The sequence below is a fragment of the Rhinolophus sinicus genome, linkage group LG04 (genome assembly GCF_036562045.2).
Source record: "Rhinolophus sinicus isolate RSC01 linkage group LG04, ASM3656204v1, whole genome shotgun sequence".
NCBI classification, from domain to species: Eukaryota; Metazoa; Chordata; class Mammalia; order Chiroptera; family Rhinolophidae; genus Rhinolophus; species Rhinolophus sinicus.
The window spans coordinates 79,426,696-79,446,668 of record NC_133754.1 but is presented as its reverse complement, the minus strand read 5'-3'; the positions used below and the strand labels follow the sequence as shown (position 1 = coordinate 79,446,668).

Genomic DNA, 19,973 nt, shown 5'->3' with positions numbered 1-19,973 from the left:
ACACCTGGTTGTAGAGGATCTAAGCATGTATGTCATACCCACTCACCCCATCATGCAACACTGGCTGCTTCAGTGCATTTGTTCCTAACATTAGACTGTTTTGTCATGTTCAAATCTGTATCCTCCAGTATTGAAATACCCAGTGCTGGATAGTACTTGGCTAGTTTCTCCTGGATGTTAGAGACCACACACAACTCCTGTGGACTGAACACAGGCTGCTGAATACCATTAAGTTATGGGCTCTTTTGATAATTAAAAACAAACAAACAAACAAAAAAACAGTTACCCAGATGCATCTATATATAATCATCTTATTTTTAACAGACTCCCAATGTGTAGTAATCACGTGAGCTGAATGAATCTTAAGACCACTTGTGTGTATATTAAGATGGCTCTAGGAAATCAATATTTTGAATCATGGTTAATTTATTTTACATATAAGTCCATGAACGCTTTTCTAAAAACTATCTTCTATACTTATATTTTCTCGTATATTTTTAGAATCGTTCCAGTTTACCATAAATGTGTATACTCATACATACGTGTGTGTGTATTTAAGTCAATCCCACAGTTGTTAGTGGTTCTACCATTTTATTAAAATGAAGCACCGGAGGTAAAACTGTGTGGTGAATGTGTACAGTTAAGTTTCATATGTTCTCCCTCATTGTTCTAATAAAAGAAAGATATATTCTCACCTACGCTTTATCTAAAGTCTCACAAGTACTTTCATACAGCCACTAAAGAACATTTGACTCCATTAGTTTATATTATGCAGCTGTCTTTCTACTGATTACAATTATTATCCATTAATTCTCATAGTGTCTCTACCTTTATTGAGAGTTTAGTTTTTTTCCTTTTCACTGAAAGCACCCTAGTCACTGGGGCATATGTGAGTGTGCACACACATGCATAACTTTCCCATCTTCTCTTTCTTTCTCCTCCCTCACATTCTTTTTCTGCCTTGTCCATCATCAGATGTTGATTGCACATACTGTTTATCCTTGAGATAGTTTTCTAGTTTATGGAGTAGTGTTGGTATTTGCAGTACCTGACACTATAATTGGTTAATATTTGGAATCTGTACTTTGTTGTATATGTAAACATGTTTCTACATATCTACATTTATAAATCTATTACAAAATACTTGTTGAATTTCATTTAATATAATTTTATTTAAATTCTAATAAATGTAAATTTTTAACTGAGAGTTTTTTTTTATGTCATTCACAAGTTGACCCCAATGTTCCAAAAAAAAAAAAAAAAAAAAAAGGGAGGGTTTATTGCATTCCTAACGTAATTTCTGCTTACATTTTCAAGAAAGAGATACCTGTCTTCTCCTTCCCTCCCATGTTTAAGAATATTTGAATCCCAGTGAATCTTTTTGTTGTTGCTGGTGTTTTATTATAACCTAATGCATAATCTGGTGATAGTGTTTGCTGTTTGAAATATCCCAGCAATTGGCATCATGTAAATTGATTCAAGTCCACTTGCATATTACTTCACCTCTTTGAGACCCAGATTTTTCATCTGTGAAATGCAGGTAATAAAAATCGCCTACCTCAAAGGCTTGTTGTGATCATTTAATAAATTATTAGTGTAAAATAGCTAATATTGCACCTGGGCTGTGACTCACATTAGTTCTTAGTACTTTTCGGTATGTTTGCTGATGTCTATAATTTTTCAAAAACAAAAGTAGTTTTCACCATATTGTCATATTTTCACACTCATGTCATTGGTATTTCTCAAAATTCAGATTGTTTTGTTTGACTGAAATAGTGAATAGTAGATTTTTTCCCTAGAATTTTCATGGATTAAGTCGGACATAGGCGTATCTATTTCAATAAAAGAGGATGCTAATTATATTTTCAACACTCTACTAACGTTTTTTCCCATGTCAAAAAAATTATACCCTCCAAAAGTGGTTGTTTTACCTGGTTACTTTATAACTGCAAAATCTTTTCCTTCTATTTAACCATAGTGATTATTAGAAAGGAGAATTGTGGGGTAGAGGTGGTGGAGGGAACAGAAAGAAAAGAAGTTGATTCCATATTCTTAATTTACCAAAGAAACAGAAATAAAAGAAGAGGAAAAAAAAAATAGCATGGATAAGTTTAACTCTCCCTCGAGCCCTAAAAGAACTCATTCTTTGTAGAGCAGGTACAATAGTACCTCTTTTATCCCCCTCTCTCATGTTCTTCTGGAAGCACAAAAATGTATGCTTAACTCCAGGGGAGACGGCTTTCCTCAAGCTAGCAGCCTACACGGCTGTCGGCTCCAGTACATTTCTACACCTATTTTAGAGAGAGAATTATGTGTGTTTCTGGTATATGTGAATGGGTAGTTTCAAAATTCCTTTCAAGACAGCTTTACAAGCCCCTCAACTCTGCATAAACCCACAGAGGGTTTACTTCTCCAAATTTACAAAAGCCTGGTCTCTGAGCTGTGGGATAAGGAATCGGGTAGCTTATCCTGTGCGTGTGCATGCGTGTGTACATGTATGCGTTTTGTCTTGAACCTATTAAATCGTCACTATAGAACTACAATTTAGCTGCAAAACACTGAATGAACTATCAGAAAGTTTTCTTTGCATTTTCCTTTTTTTGATTATTAGATATTTCCCTATGGTAATATATCTCATGCTGACTTTCATTATTGTATGTTTTTTCTCTGTTTTATTCTTTTGCATGTGTTTTGAAATACTAAAAAGGAAATTAATTTACATAATAATTCCCATCTAGTTTAAAAGATCTATTTCGTTTCTCTCTCTTTTAAGAATAAAATCAGATAACAGTAATTAGTAAATGTTCTGGATGGGATTGACTCTGAACTAGATTACATGGAATTGAGCCTAAGATCTGTGAACAGTTGAGTAATTGTCTAATTTACAGATTAACATCACCACACAGTAAGTGCAAAATAAATATAGCAATTGTGGGAGGCTAAGTCAGCTAAGATTTGATAGACATCTAAACCTATGCCTCTGTGACCACTTCCCCTAAAAATTTTATTCCTGAAACCACCAAGAAATGCCTCGCTCTTTCTAAGCCAAGGAGAGTTTTTCTGTCGTTTCATTCATTTAGCCACAATAACCTTCACTCTGCTTCAAGGCTGCCCTGAGGCATCCTATATCCAACTTGTGTCAGGATGTGGTGATACAGCTTCTAAGCGTTAAGTCTTGCAGCCTCCTGGAAGCTCAGCAAAGACAGCCGCAGGTGATTAGATGAAACGGACAGCAATACCTATTGTAAGTGCTCTGAATTCCATCCCTTCTCCAAAATGTGTGCGCCTTCGGCAAGAACCCAATTTGCTCCCCCTAGGGCCAGCTTTGAACAAGTACTACCTTTCCTCTGTTTGAGTAAGAATGTTGGTGGCACCACAGCATCCTAAGAGACTCAATATGCACTTATTAAAAACTACTATCATTTGTAACTATTATAATTCAGTCAAATTTCTCCCTTAAATAAAATCATCATGTTGTATCGAGGTTGAATTCAAAGTTTCAGTTTGCCTGCATTTTAATGACTTATGTGAAGAAGAGTAAGGATGTTGAACATTTAGATTTAATTCTTTATTTTTAACTAGCATAGCTGGAAAAAAGTCAGCACCAAGGTTTCGGAATTCTCTGCAATTCAAGATGCTATGTAAAATATATTCTATTTAATGAGCTCTGCCTTCCATTGACTGTTGAACTATATATCAATTGCGTGCCCCTTCTTTTCAACATTCAAACTGTTTAGCTCCCACTAATAGGTACATTAAAAAGAATCCTGCTACAAATATGAGTGCAGACATCATAGCTATATGCATTTCTGCTTATGCTCACACTTTTTTTAAAGCTCCTAAGAGAAATCTTCACAAAGATAAACTGTAACCCTTTTTGTGCCGTGTTTGCTAATGGAGGAAGACATGACCGACATTTTTCTCTATATAACTGAACTAGAGCATGGGGTGATACTGAGCAGATACAAAATAGAGGGAGTTGGAATAATAATTATATCATTAGAGGTGTAAGCTCTGGATGAATTGTTTAATTTCTGGTATGTCTTTGAATGCTTCTGTTGAAAAAGTGAAAACAACACTTAAAAATTGTAAATTTAATCATCTCAGTGTAACAGTGCTTTGAAAACAATGTTGGACGCTGTTAAGTATATAGTGAGCTAAACGAGGTTTGAAATATTACAAAGGTGATCTAAACTCATAGAGAAACAGTTAATAATCTGAAAAGATTTTAGAAGTCACATTTTTCCTTCCCTTGTGTTTCAAATTATTTTTGAGGATTTTTTATCTTTATTAAGAAGGAAAAGGGTATTTGAACTTCAAAGTGAAATTCACCTAAATGCTGACTGTTATAAAAAAGAAAGAAAATCATTCTGTTAAAAAGACGATTTAAAAATCCTCACTACTTGTATTCCTAATACAGAGCCGGAGAATTTTAAAATGGTCTTGTTTTTATATTATTTTTAACATATTTGTGAAATTACATATTTCTAAAGCAGTTACATAGTGGGTTTAATAATGAGCAATCCTTAAAAAGTCAGTATGAATTGTGTGTTATTATCCTCTTGGTTGTACATCTTCAGAAAAGAAATATTTAGGCAGATACAAATCACAGAAGAAAACGTATTTTGTTTTTTGCTTCAAATGTTAGTTAATACATTTGAAAGCAGTGTCCAAATATTCTCATCTCTGCAAATAGATTAGGAGCATGTTTCATGTACAATTATCCATACACTATGTTGGTTACCCTTTGTAGGCAATACATAGAGAAGAAATATGTGACTTTGGTATTCAGCTGTACACCTACATTGAAATGCAATCCATAACAACATAAAAAGATTCATGTTTAATATTTTCACTTGGAAACCCTGATATTTACAAGGAACATGTATTGTGTCACTTTTAAACAAAAACTTTCTTTCCTGCATTTCTCAATGGATTCATGAATACTCATTTTCTCTCCCCCCACCTTTTTTCCCTTCTCCCTGTCTCTTTCTACTTCTCACACAACCATGCACACTCACATAGTTTTTCTTTGTTGTGGATCTTATGGTTTTAAATAAATATTTCACACAAATGGCAGATGAAACAATAACTTAAAGATTCTTAGTGGCATGAAACTAATCAGATTTCATTTCCATCAAATCATATAAAATTTTCATAATAGGAACAAAGTATATAAATTAAACCAAAATCCATGTGCTTACTAAACCACTGACTTTTTTTTTCTTCTGTAATTTAGCACATTGGTGTGGGACACTGTGTTTTGGACTTTGGACTTTGTTAATAGAGGGCCATACATTATTTTTATATAAAAGTTGTATTTTAGCATTTGAAGAAATATTCTAGTATGAATAAATACCATATGAGACAATTCTAAATATTAATAAATCTTCCAATAACATGGATCATAGTAAATGAGATTATTCCATAAATGGTGGAAATTTTGTTCTCTTAGACTTATTAGTGCATCTAGATTTAGTCCTTAACATTAAATTATCTTTCAATTATAGATATGGTATTTTTTTACAAAAAATTGACAGTTGTTACACAAATAACTCATAAAACATATAAACTAATGATTTCTCTTTATTCTACAGAAATCGGCTCTGCAATTTTGCTATATAAAAATAAACTTCAGTGTAATTTGATACCCTTTTAAATGGCTTCTGCAGTCAAAAAAAAAAAAAGCTGTTGAATTATATCATGTGTGTTACTAATATTAGCCTCCCTGCAAGGTTGAGTAAACAGAAAATAAAACGAAAACATCTGCCGAAAATGATCTCAGTATGAAATATTGTCATAACATTTGATTCCAATCAGAATCACTGTTTACTTTCAATATTAAGACCTGCAGTAGGTAAGACCACTGGCTGAAAATTAAAAGCTAATCTATGGAAAATTGCGGCCAGGGGATGTGTAGTCTACATTTGAACACTTGTTAAATAAATAATGAAACATAGGAAAGAAACCAAACCCTTTCAGAAATGCTTGGATTTTATTTATATCCAGGTGCTGAGACCAGCAGGCTGCTGTTCTCACAGTTGTTTTGACTCTCCCCAGCCTGGGGTGAGCTGCAGCGCATCACACAGTGTCCTCCTTTGCTTAGCCAATGCCTGCCGACACTCAAGTGGTTGTTTTCAAAGAGCTTGGAGATTCCTTTAGGAGGAAAGTTGATTTTATATTAGCCAATTTCATGTGTTTTGTGAAGTACCACTCATTTTAGCTTTTTGGGCTTCTTTCCACCACAAAACTGCTATAAAACCTGTTCCAATTTGCACTGCAATTTGATGAATTACCTTCTCAGATTTTCATTATAAATGTGCTTCAACTGGTACTGCAGACTGAGGTGTTTTGAAATAACAAATAGGTACACAGCGAATCAGAGCTGTACATATAAATGACTTGGGTTCAGTGTACCAGGGAGCAGTTCCTCTAATTCCTCAGAGCATCTGTTTATTGCTTTATTAATATTAGGCAGGGTTATTTAATTATTAATATAAAACAGGATGCTTCTGCACTGGAGAAGAATTCTAGCTCAGGTGTGTGGCAGGTCTGACCAATGAGCAACCATAGATTTCAGTAAAGCCAGGTTTGTGATTAATGGCAATCAGACATGACAACTTCTAGCTGTCTGGTGAAGTGGGGTAAGCTTACTGAGCTATGAAACTTCATTATTCCGTAATCATTTCTTTTAAGGATTTAAAAGTTTATTTTATAAGGCAAATTCATGGGAAAACAAATGTAGAGCAAATCTATGTGAGATCATCTTATTTTCTATCTTAAAGTTGGACTTGCCAAGGTTTATTTCATGTTCCTGATTCCCCTCAATTCATTGGTATTTCTGGTACATACATTTAAGTGGAATCTATAGTATGTATTAAAATTATAGAATTATTCATCTTCATGAGAACTTAGAGTTAATCTAACCAAAGAGAACAAGTCTCTCATGTAACATCGCGCAGGTTGGAGGTCCTAAGACTGATATATCCTACATTATGTTGATTACCGTCAAAAACCTCTCTTTCCAGTGAAACATCACCTTCAATTTCAAAGGTTTCTTAGTTTAATTTTGTTGTAATGATATTTCCATGCTTTTGAAGCTCCAGTCAATTATTAAAATCGGATTGACTACATAAAAACTAAATAAGCAATTTGACATGGATTTTAATTTCACTGACATCGGTAAGCTCAGCTGTTGCAAACACCAATTTATCTATGGCATAGATAAGTCGTTTGTGTGTTGCATCTGCATGTAATATACCCCATCCTTGAAACCAGCACTTACAGTGCTGTGTCTGGGGCTCTAGCCAGGTTTCCCTCAGGTTAAGATAGCAATAATAGTATCTAGTGAACTGATAGGTTCCTTTGGATTTTCAGTAACTCAAGTCTAGCAGATTGTAAAAGAGTCAGTGTCTTGTTCTTTACCTCATTTTTGGTTTAGGAGAAGTAAACCCAGGGCTCAAGGTATCGTAGGCCTTCTTAAATTCTTGCTGAACAAATAAAGCAATTAATTCATTAATACCTTTATTTCAGGGGGGCGGATTCTGAGTACTTCATATCAAGTATAATTTTTATTAATTTACTGGAGTTTTAGAGCCAGAGGTACATTAATAATTGTTTGCTTTTGTTTTTCCTTTTTTTTTTTAATGGATAAAGACACCAAAGATCAGATAGTTTGAGTGATCTGTTCAAGACCACAGAGCCAGACAAAGTTTAGACTAGAATTCAGATTCTTTACTCAACAATCCAAAGTACATTATTTCCATCATATCAATTTATCTTTTCTAAGAAAGTTCAAAATTATTTTGGTTTTGATGATTATCGTGAAAAAACAAAAACAAAAACAGAAGTGATAGTGCCTAGTCTTGGCCTTATTGGAGATTAATAATATTTTAAAAAATATATTAGCATGTGTTTTGTATATAGTCTATCTGGTTTTCATTCATTTATTCATTCAGTAAATGCTTATTGAAAGCATTTATTGGACCAGACGCTATCCCAAGAGCTTGTACATGGTAAAAAACAAACCAACAAATGCAAACCTGCTCTCATCATATCAGACACTAGGATTGTGGTTAAAAGGGTGAGTCAAAAACTAGGATACATCTTATACAATCGAGAGATCATGAAGAATAAACAAAGTAAGATATTGAGTGTTATTTGATTACTAGAAGAAATAAGTATCTACAGAGGGTACCAAACAAATGTATACACATTTTAACAAAGGAAAAATAAAAACTATTAAAATTGTAATACTCAATATATACCAATAACAAAAGATGAATACAAGTCTCGTTTGACTTCTGCAATTACAATAGGTGCTCAAAGTGGTTACCATCAGCGTCCAGACATTTCTGCTTACGGCGAACTACTGCTTGAGCAACGTTGACCGTCTCTTAAAACCTGTATACACTGTTTTGACACCCTCAGTATTTACTTTTATCTTGACCTATTATCTTTACAATAATGACCTTTAATATTAGAGTTCATCTAAAACATAGGTTTTATTGAAAGTTAATTACAAAAGGTTCTGACAATAAAATGTTACATAAAAAAATTACCAAACTCTAACATTTTCAGTTATCATATAGCTATAATTCATCTCTGATTTTGTGTTATCCAAATGATCACATTACATCTTCTCACTTGGGGAGACAAAACTTAGTTTGAATCAGAAATTTTTCAGTTTCTATTGTGGTTTCACTTATTTTAGCAGACTTTTTTTTTTTTTTTTTTTTTTTTTTTATCTTATCCCAGTGGGTTAACAAGGTCTAATAAGTGAGAGAATTCTATCAGCAAGTTATATTGCATTTCACTTATTTTTTTATGATTAGTCAAATAATTCAGAATGACAAAAATCTCATCAACATGATATTCTTATAGGTCTGTTTCACAAATCATTACAATACAGTCTATATAATAAGATATCTATTAGTAACAATTCATGTAATACACATCAGTTTTTAAATTCAAGTAGTCTTTCCTAATAAAGATAATTTTCAGATACATACAAAATTATCACTTTTAAGTTCAGTATTATAAAATGCACCACGCTAGATTATATTTCATCTTCAAAAAAAACATATATATATATATATATATATATATATATACACACACATATATAAATATATATGTATACACACACATATATGTATATGTGTATATATATATGTGTGTGTGTGTGTGTGTGTATGTGTGTGTGTTCTGTAGTTAAGCAGAAGTAGCTGAAAGTAGAATGTTAGTATGGGTTTTACTATTATGGGAAATTTGTCTTTTGTGGTTTTCACTAAATTTTATGCTGAAAGATTCTATTTCTGAAACATTTTAACTCTACATAGCCTTATATAAAACAAATACCAGTACTGCTTGCTTTGGCTGCACATATACTAAAATTAAAATAATACCAAGAAGAGTGGTATGGTACCTGCGCAAGGATGACAGGTGAATTTGTGAAGCTCTCCATATTAAAATGATAATAATAATAAATGAAATAAAGACAAAATAATGCTTTTATAAAGTAAAGGCTGAAGAGAATAAATAGGTTTTTATAGTTTTTAATATAGATGAAGGAAGATTTTTGGTCAGTCAGAATATTTAGGCTGGGCCCAGTTGTAAACAATGCAGTGCCTCTGGCCCATAATATATACCAGCTCACACACACCCTTTCATAATCTTAGCCCTTCCTAAAACTACAGCTACACAAAGTATTGACTTCTATAGACTGCAGGAGTGACTGACATTTATATTCTAATTTTTATATTAATATTCTGTAACTATAAAGTGAGTCACTGGCAGTTACACAAAACCTCGTTTGCCTAATGTTTGTACGTTAATACCATTACTATATATTCAGGCCCTTCCCCCAAACAATAAGAATGATATGAAAATAAAATAATACTTATGTAATACATTCTCCTTTGGCATCTCCAGATCACCTTTGACCATTCTATACAGACAGAAAATTTAGAATACTGAAGAAAGAACAGTTCCTTAAAAAAAACTTCAAAAAGTAAATTTTAATGAATTTATGTAAATATAGATGTATATAATTACTTCAAAGTAAATAAACTATAATGCAATACATCTTATGATCTAGCAACTGTCCAAAAATAGCCAATAATCAGTCAGGAATTTTTGTCACACCTCCAAATTTGACCATCTCACTGTGATTTACCATACATAATAATCAAGGCAATTCCTGTTTTGTTGCTTATCTATTTCAAGGATGCAATCAACATTAAATATGGCACCATGGCCCAACTGCTAAAACATATCGAACTTGTGTTGCATTTCCGAGCATTTACTCATGGAGTCATGGCATGTTTGGCTGAGATATTAAATACCCCACGTACTGTATGTCTCAATACCAGAAGAAAAACTTGAAATAAATTTAAACTATAAAACAATAAGATTTGGTGTAGACGTAATAGCATCTTTTACTAGGAAGCCTGCCTTACGAGTATTGTCTGTAAATACCTTTGGCTTATGCATGTTCTAACCACTATTTCAAAAAACACTCAATGGAAACCTAGTTGAACATCAGTGTTTAATTTTCCCCAAGCTGAGTTTCAGACTCCTTCTCATTGAGGATCAGCTGCTGGGAGTTTGAAAGGAATATGAGATTTTTTATTGTCTTATGCTGGAGAACAGAGGCCACAGGATTTCACCACATGATCAGTTGAACTCTCATCACACTAAAGATGCCCAGGTTCTCCCTCGTGGCCAAAATGCACATTCTGAAGCATATGGCTTTGTTTTTCCTTTAGTTTTAATAAAGCCAGAGCCAAACTGAAGGCTATTTTAAGGTATATGTGGGTGGTAAATGTCTTAGATATTCCAATGAAATAAAGTTTTCTCATGTGCAAATTGTATACATTCCATTTGGTAATAAAATACTTTTCTACATCAAATCTATGACAACATTATAAAGTTCTACAGGAGTGAACATTAGAATTGACAACAATAAAGCCTTTGTTATATTGTTTGCCATTCATGTGAGTGTGTTTTTCATTCCCAACGTTTTGCTTTCTGAGCTATATTTTCCTTTAACTTGTATTCAGTTGTGTTGTTAATTCTCCCCAAATACTTGGAATATTTTAAAAACCTTCACATTTTGAACTGTAAATCATCAACCTTACAAGCTTTAATTTGGGGAAAAAAATGACAGAGAGCTGAAAACTGACTTTCTGAACCAAAATTACTCTCTAAACATATTTTTTTAAAGAGGAAAATTACTATGACAAGTTGATTGCAATTTAAAACATAATCTTTGGTGGATTACATGTATTTTAAGGTCCATAATTTCCATAATTATTTTCCTGCCTATAAAAATGCTTCAAATTTAATTTAAAATAACATCTGTATTAATTTTTATCATTTAGAATGAAAGTTGATTGTTTCTAGAGCTTGTAATTCTCTGAAGTGTTGCGTATCAAACTGTGCTCTCCACAGAATTTAAATCATAAAATAAAATGTGCATATTTTCCCCTGTAGGAATTCTATTTGAATCAAGCCCATTTTTAATTCTTGTCAGAATGCACCATTAATATTTTATTAATGTTTATTGTAGTTTATACCTTACACCTTAATACACCTTAAGCTGTTTTAAATATGTATAAATTATAATTTGAATATTATTTTATACAGCTGGTGCTTGATTCATCTGTTACAAATTTTAATAATCTCATTGTGCTGGGCGTTATGAAATGCTACTTGCAGGAACAGGGTTTAAGTAGGAGAAACTGAAGTCAAACTATTAAGTGCATAATTATGGTGGGATATGCGTCCTATGATTTTATGTCTCCTCATTTGCTTTAATTAAAATATGTCAGTCTTTGAAATCTTTTGGGGCTGTTAGAATAAATATTTAGTGATACATTTCTGAGTGATTTTAGTTTCAAATCCAAAAATTGTATAAAATGTAATACATTCATTGCAATCAATATTGACAACAGCTTTTGCAAGTCAAGGATCTTGGGTCAAAGTTGATTTCAAAAGGTTATATTGTTGTCAGTTCTACAAAACTGGGAAATGGAAATGTATATTAAATGCATGACATTTTGTCAACTCCTAAAATGGCAAATGGTTAGCTATAGAATGAATGCAAATAACACTTTCTCCCTCTTTTTATGTGACACTCCAAGATATCAAAACACCATTCAGACAGAGGAACACAAAGGTTAAGAAATTATTTTTGCAATCTATTCCTATATTACGGTGCATACTGCTCTATTTAGTACATTTCAAGCCTGAAAGATCTGTCATACAGAAAATGGTATCAATATATATGCGTGCATATATTTATTGCCTCTATCTGTGCATGACATATATACATGTATAAATGTGTATATATATATATATATATATATATATATATATATTCCCCATATAATTTCCTGTATATATACACACATGTACACACACACAAAATATTCTGAATTCCTTTTGAATGCTTCCTGCATGTTACTTACATAAATAGGACCATCTGCTTTATTATTATCAACTTCTTAGAGTTGTGGCATTCTGTGATACAGTTGCAAATCATTAAGCAGCCTGTTAGAAGAATAAGTGGGCACTATACTTATAAAGATCTTCAGAAATCTTGTATGGGTAAAATATAAATCCTGAAACAGTAATGGATCAGTGAATTTTAATTTCAAAAGTGCTTTGGTGAATGTTATCCAACTTTTTATTTATAAATAATACTTTTTTCAAAAGTAAAGAAAAATGTAGGGAAAACTTAAAATATAACTCCCCATGTCCTAAGAAGTACATATTTAAACAGTAATAACATCACAGTAGCATAGTTAAAACATCCAATAATTATCCCTGTTGCTTTTGCTAAGGCAAAGCACCACTACTCAGCTGACAAGATTTTGGAACTAAATGTTAAACTCCAGCACAAATATCATTAGTTTAATTTTATAATAATAGAGCAAAAATATTTTCTTAAAAAATTCCTATCTAATAATTACCTCTGATCAAGAATAATAGGATTGAAATGTTGATGTAATTTGATATCAGAAAGAGGGACTGCCTATGTTTCTCTCCAACCTAGCCATTCTGCACTTCCTTCTTTTGTCAGTATTATCAAGCTATCTTTTAATACTATACTAATAATACCATGGTCTTTCCCAGGTTCACATTTGGGCTATCCATTGGTGGTGATTTTTTTAAACTTCTATTTACTAGGTCTTATTATTTTCTAATTATTATTATTTTTTTAATTATTGGCTATAATTCTGAGCAGTAATTAGGACATACTAATGCACCATTAATAGTAATAGCACTAACTCAAAGAATGGTTCACATTCAAAGTAAACAAAATATTGAAATGTGAAGCTCTTATTCTATTCTGTTGTTTTGTTTTGTTTTGTTTTCCACCGAATACTTGGAAAATCATGACTTAAGTATGATGACATTAAAACAATTTATCAAATTGATGTCAGATATGAATATATTGGTGAAGGAGAAAGTAAACTAGAAGAAAATGCATTTATGTAAAACCTGGTTTCTAGTCAAGTGTTTCTATCGTTGACCATGAAAGTTGAATTGCTTCCTCTATTCTTAGCATTTCCCTATACAGTACTACTCTCGTAGGGGTCATGATCTATTGGAAGAAAATGAGATGCGGTTCTTAAGAATAGATGAAAATGAGATTAGTGAATTTGGGGGAAATATATATTAAGTAAAGAGTACATTGCAATTTTATTTCCACTTTGAAACTTTAAACGCAATGCACAGATTTTTCACTGTCATCCTTTCCCTCTCTTTGAATGTACACAGTAAGCACTGTTTGATAGCAACCAGATGTTTTCACAGCTTCAGCTACAGACCATTTATACATATTGAACTTCAGGGTTTAAGAGGCTCCCAAAAATTCACATTTAAATTTTATGGAGACATACTTAGCATTCCTCTGAAGTTTGATTTGACTAGTTATTAGTAAAAACAACTTCTACTGGACTTGTTTTTATTACTTTGTAGTCAATTTTGGAAGACAATACTTAGGGATGAAATCCATAGCCTATTTAGAATTTACAAGTGGCATGAGAAATGATTAAGAATTAAACAAATACATTTTAGAATTTATTCAATTAACAGAGATCCACTTTATATTTTTGCTTTTGAACTAAAAAAAAAAGACTAATTTATAAAAGTAACAAAAAAGACTGATATAATACTAATTATTAGAAATCAGTTTCATTGGGATGGGGCAATGAATCACTTTCAAAATATATATTTCCCACTAAATATTTGAATTAACACATTTGCATTGCATTTAAATTTCGTTTATTATAAGAATATATTTTTAATAGTACAAAATATATTTCTTAAACTGTGGCTATATTTTTATAAAGGCAGGAACATGGAGTTCACCAATCTTTGCACGTGAAGGTGGAGAAATTAACTCTTACATTTGGGAAAAAATTTGGCTATTGCCAAGTTATAAAAATGTAATCTCCTTAACCACTACTTCATTTCGTTGAAAAACAACTTTTTTCTTTCCTATTAATTCTTAATTAGAACTAATTTTTAGACACAGTTTATTTTTTGGTCTGATTGGCATGAGTTGAAATAGTGCGGGATAAAGACAATTTCATTGACGTAAGCAAATAATAATTTTGTCCTTGAAGGTATGCTATTTTAAGTGTATCTGTGCTGGATTTGTGATTTATGTCTGCCTCTCTATATGTATTTAAATATATATGCATGGTATATTTGTCCTATGTTACTGCCTGAAAAAAAAAAGAAAAGACTCCAAAACTTAGTGTCTATGGGTCAGGAATCTAGCTGCAGCTTAGCTCTGTGATTGAGGCTCAGATATCTCATGAGTGTGTGGTTAGGGTGTTGATTGGGGCTACAGTCATCTCAATGTTCCAGCAGGGGAGGATCCCATTCCAAGCTCTCTTTTGCCTACTGGTAATCTTGGGGTTCTCATTCACTAGTGGAGAGAGATTGTTTCCTGCCATGTTAGTCTCTCTAAATGGCTGCTCACATCATGGCACCTGGCCTCTCCCAGAGTTGGGGCACTGATTGAGAAAGGGAAAGAGACAGACAGACAGAGAGAGACAACTCATGATGGAAGCACTGGACTTTTTGTAATCTAATCTCAGGAGTGATATCTCCTAATTTATTCATTAGAAGTGAGTGAATAAGTCTAGCCTATTCTTAAGGGGAGGAGATTACATTAAGTCATGAATACCAGGAAGTAGGGATTCCTGAGAGCCATCTTAGAAGATGCTTTACCATACATGATCAAAACTTACTGGCGATGAATTAAATTTTTTGAAACATCTCAATAGTATAATTCAGTGAAGATAAATCAATCTCTGAGAGTAAGAATTTTAACTGTATAGCTTCTACTAATTAATTCATTGATGGTAAGAAAATAATTTCACTTCTTCAGTCCCCAGCTACTTATTTCTTAGTTTTGTAATAAAATGGTGAATGTCACATATAACTGACTTTTAAATATGATATTGTTTAGATAATATTTGTTTCAATTGTACTTTTTTAGTTTTATATTTAAATAATGCATTCTATTTCTATTTACTTGAATAATTTATTCTTATGTTATATATGTAAAGGTAGCTTAGAGATGAAGAGTGCAGTATAAAGGCAGAATGCCATGATTTGAACTCCAGCTTTTCAAATTGCTACCTGTGTGCAAGTTACTTAACATTTGTTACCATTTTTTATTTGTAAAATAGAGATGATAATAATACTTACTTCATAGAATTGCTGTGAGTATTAAATATCCTAGTACATATAAACATTTTGAAAAGTGCTGGTCATTGATTGGGCTCTCAATTAAGGAATCCATTTTTATTATATATGGAAATTGCACTTTCATATATGCCGGCAGTGCCAAAAAAGTACATACAAATGGACACTTTGGTCAACATTGCTCAAGCAGTAGTTCGTTGTAATCAGAAGTGTCTGGATGCTGACGGTAACCACTTTGAGCACCTCTTGTCATGGCAGAAGTCAAACATGACTTATAGTCATCTTTTGTTATTGGTAAATATTGATATTAAAATTTTAATACAGTTTTCCTTTCTTAAAATGCATATACACTTTTTTGGCACCCTCTGTATATTAAAGAAAACCTTACATTAAAACAGACTGCACAGGAGGCCCATCCTATGAAAATCCTGTGATAGGGAGATAATAAAATTCCTCTCCATGGGGCCAAGACTGTAGCATCTATATTAGCGGAGTGATAGAGAGAAAAGAGAGGAAAGGGAGTTTGAGTTTTAGCTTTGATGACACTTAATGAAAAGTCGGTGATACTGTATATCCAATCTAATAGCATTTAATTGATTAATTTTACTCTTCAACATGAGCAGTGTGTGAAGTATTTGGGGATCTTCTGAGCAACACATCAAAACTTTGATCTAGCTTCTGTTGATTAAACACCATGTTTATGCACTTCCAGATAACAAAAGGGTATATTCATATAAGAAACTATGTTTTTAAACCAAAAGTTTAAGCATTTTATGATTAAAATATGATTCATCATGAAATGGCAAATTGTATGTCATAACTCTTTTGGTACTTTTCTGTGTATTCATATAACCTATGAGAACATCCTCTGGCTGGCTCAAAGGACTGTTGACCTAACAGTCTGTAGTGAAGAAAACAGCAATAATCTATAATTAAAGGAACTTCTTCAGAGTTGTGGCTTTACTGTGATGTAATATGAACTTCTAAGTCTGGAAACACGGTTTTTACCAGCATATCTTTTTAAATGCTTTAACATCTCCACTGCACCCTCAATCATCAGTTTATTCCTTATCCACAGTTAATCTAGGCAATATTTGGATTTATTTTTAAGGTAAATCTAACATTTTACCTGTTTTTTTTTTCCTTCTCAAATCTAACTAAAAACACAAAGAATATTAACTTTGTTTGCTGAAGTGACTCTGTGCATTATTGCCTAATAACTAACACAATGTAACCAAAGTACTAAGAATTCAAATTAGCACTGTCATTAAAGTAAAGGTCTAAAGCAAGGGAATTTGTCCTCTTTTACTGAGAAATAATTGAAAAAGAGCCTGAAAAAGTAGTTCACAGACAAATGGGTACAGTATTTATCTGAATAAAAATGGCACACAATTTAGCATTACTTCATCGACTACCTTTAGCAATTTCAGTAGCTTTTATTGCTGCTGAATTGCTTGTCTCTGTGGGTGTGTTTTATAGATTTTATGGTTAAATAAGCACATAGTCATTACTGAGATATACAGTTGTAAATTGGTTCATTTCATAGTTAGGAATAACTTTAGAACTGATTGTTAACCGAAATATTACTTCTCATCAGTCGCCTTGAGAGTTTAATAGAAGTGTCTCTAAGGGAAGAGAGGGTCTGCTGTTGTTTTCCATCTTTTTCAGTATCCTAACTGTCACACCACTATAAACACAATGTACCTTGCAGCATGACAATCCATGCTTAGAGTATGATTATTTCTCACTTGAGCTCAGTTTTGTTTTGTTTTGTTTTGTTTTAATCCAAATTTATATCTGGCTAAAGATCAAGACTGCTATGAATAATTAATAAATCAGCCTTTTATTAAGAGTCCATATTTTATTTCTAAAATACTCTTCCAATCTAGGTTAATCTAGGTTGACTAAGGAAAGGTACTACCCTTATTAAATACTACCTTGTCATTCTTTAGACTCTTGGATTCTTGGTGATGTTATAACTGACACATCCAGGTATATAGTAATTATTGCTGTCTTGTAACCATGCCTCTGCAGTGGGCTGAGGGGATGTTCCAGGCCCTTCCAAGTGCCACTGTCAAACTCAGAACAATATCGTAACATACCACTCAAGTAATGTCTCAAAAGCTGTTATAAAGCATGAGTTCAGGGATGTTTCCCTAAATGCTTCAATATATCCTTTGGTTATAATATGTCATCTTAAAAAAAAAATTAGTAAAATTGTGTATCAGAATATGAAATAAATCCGTGCAGTGATTTTCCATAAGATATGAAGACTCTAATAGATTAGAAAAATGTATTATTTATATCTCATATTGACTAAAAGAGATCACACATATTTAAATTGACTAAATTATCATTAATATTTCACTATACCATTGAAAAAATGTTTCGTCAATTACCTAAAGGATGATAATGAGAAGCAGTCTCCCTGTTGTTTCGGCAGAGGAGATGAAGCATGTGTGGAAATGAACTTCTATCATGGTGATGATCAAACTGTATTTAAAGTACATCATCTTCACTCAGATTTGGGAGCTCATTACTTTTGTTTTCAAATGCATCTCAAGATATTATTTGTAGAAATTCCCCATGTCACTACGAATATCACCATATATCAGTATTTATTTCATTCACACACTCGATGTAATTCCAGTGACAAGATGCCAATTGAGTAAATAAGCTAGAATAAAATAAAAAGAAAGTGCAGTTTTGCATCACTGTTGTATCAAAGCACATTCATCCCACCCTCTTTGCACCTTTAGAAAGCTCTCTAAGCAAGTGAAAGAGTGTTATCACCACGCTGCAGAAAATGAATCTGAGGCCTGAGAAGGTCAAAGCCTCACAGAAAATGTCTGGCTTCTCCCAGCGCCAATACTCAAGCCCCATGTTCTTCGAATGCTGTTGGCCCTCATGGAATGGGGCAAGGTTTGGTAGTTTCTGGATGTTCATGAAATATAGGCACATGTTCATAAAATGGACTCTTAACTATTGCTACTCAGGAAACTGAGAAAAATACTCAAAACTAGAATGAGTAAAATATGCTAATCTTTCTCTAGCACAGATTCCCCTTAAGTAAAATTAAAATTATATCAAGAGCAGAACACTTCTGTTCGTCTATATCTACCTATCTTTATCTATCTATCTATCTATCTATCTATCTATCTATCTATCTATCTATCTATAACTATCTAAGCTTGCATTTTTATTTAAATATATGAGTTACAAACTATTCTAAGTTCTGAATTAGGGCTCATAACTTAGAGATTTACCTGTAAAGTCACGTAGGCAGGCATTGCACATTTAGATGAAGTTCTTACATACACAAAAAGGTAGGGTCTTTATGCATACCATTAAATACACAGTAGCAAAGTAGACAAATTTGTAAGAACTGTATTTATATTGTGAACTAAATCTAGAAAAATGTATTCTGTGTAAGGCAGGACAAGTAGAAAGTAGCTGTATAATGTTGATTATTTATAATAAAAAATTGGGTAAAATGACACGTATTCGCTTAATTTTAAAAAATAATCACTAACTATAAATATATATATACATTTATAGAGTTTCCCAATGACTTAATCTTTGACCCTAACCCTACTCTTCTATTTTAACATAAAATTTTAATTTTGATTTTTGAATTTCCTGCTAATATGGATTTTATGCTTAAGTTATTCTCTTAGGGAAATTAGATATTAGGTTGGAGCAAAAGTAATTGTGGTTTAAAAGGTTAAAAATGATTGCGCACAATTACTTTTGTAGCAACCTAATACTTAGAATACTACATTGTGGGTTTTTTGTTGTTGTTGTTTTTTGTGTGTGTGTGTGTGTTTTTGTTTTTTTGTTTTGTTTTGTTTTTTCCCCTGCTCACTGTGGGTCAGATCAGAAGGCAGATATTTCTCTGTTGACACAATGGACCTACATAAAACCAGTACACAATGTTAGTTTTTATGATCAGAACCAGGAAGGAAAAAATGGCAGTCTAAACATAAAAAACATCAATTGTGAAAATAAACAAACAAACAAATACACGCAAAAAAGAGAGAAAGAAAGAAAGAAAGAAAGAGAAAGCAGAAGGAAATAAAAATAAATAACAGTAAATGGTGGAGCATGATGGAGTGTTGTTAAAATGCCTTCAGTCCCTAGGGGGTGGCCGGTTAGATCAGTTGCTTAGAGCGTGGTGCTAATAACACCAAGGTTGCTGGTTCTATCCCCACATGGGCCACTGTGAGCTGTGCCCTCTTAAA

The 19,973-nt window shown here is 32.6% G+C and overlaps 1 protein-coding gene and 1 non-coding gene across 14 annotated transcripts in view; both read left to right on the top strand.

Annotated features, from left to right (window-relative positions):
- The window catches only part of TENM3 (teneurin transmembrane protein 3), a 2,352,866-nt gene that overhangs the window by 804,179 nt on the left and 1,528,714 nt on the right, over positions 1 to 19,973 (top strand). The gene's annotated exons all lie outside the window — the stretch shown is intronic.
- LOC141571399 (U6 spliceosomal RNA) lies at positions 9,370 to 9,472 on the top strand. Its single transcript, XR_012496144.1, has one exon. It is a non-coding gene; the product is annotated as a U6 spliceosomal RNA (small nuclear RNA).